The following is a 671-nucleotide window of genomic DNA, read 5'->3' as shown; positions in this document are numbered from 1 at the left end:
CCGAGGCCTTCGGGCGCTGGGGCTGAGTCCACCGGGCAGAGGGGAAACTGAGGCACGGCACCGCAGGGCTGTTGGCTCGACGTGGAGTAAGTCGTAACGCCGCCGGTGACACCGCAGCCCCGGGACGCCCCGATGCAGGGCCAGGGCCTGATGGCACCGTAGCTTCGCTGGGGTGTCACAGCCGTCTGGCAGTTCATAGCACGCGCTGAATTGCAGCCCTTACCGCTCCCGGCTGGGGATGTGACCCATCCATGGCTCTTGCCAGCGCGCGGCATCTCCAGCATGTCCCGGCGCACGTGAGGCTCCCTCCATCACTCGTCCCCGCAGGGAGAACGAGGTGGATCTTCTGCTGGATCCTCCTGCCCGCTGCAGCCGATTGCCAGTGAGTCCCCGTCCCCGGGGCTTTAGTCTTTTAATGAGAGAAAGTTTCCCAGAGCCACTGGGCTCTGGGGATGGGGTTTCGCAGGTAATGAATTAACGTGGCAGCTGGTGGGGGAGCTGGAAGGCAGGGACCTGCGCCGGGGAGATGCTGGGCCGTGCCCCCTCGCTCCACACACATCCCTTGGCATCGGGTGTACCGGTTGGGAAGGGAGCGTGGGCGACCCGGCCGGGGAGCCGGATCCTGGCCCTTTTCCATGTCACCGGCTGCCAGCTGGACCCACCCCCCATGG

This window comes from Charadrius vociferus, unplaced genomic scaffold (genome assembly GCF_000708025.1).
Source record: "Charadrius vociferus isolate BGI_N301 unplaced genomic scaffold, ASM70802v2 scaffold2962, whole genome shotgun sequence".
Taxonomy (NCBI): Eukaryota; Metazoa; Chordata; class Aves; order Charadriiformes; family Charadriidae; genus Charadrius; species Charadrius vociferus.
This window is presented reverse-complemented; position numbering follows the sequence as displayed.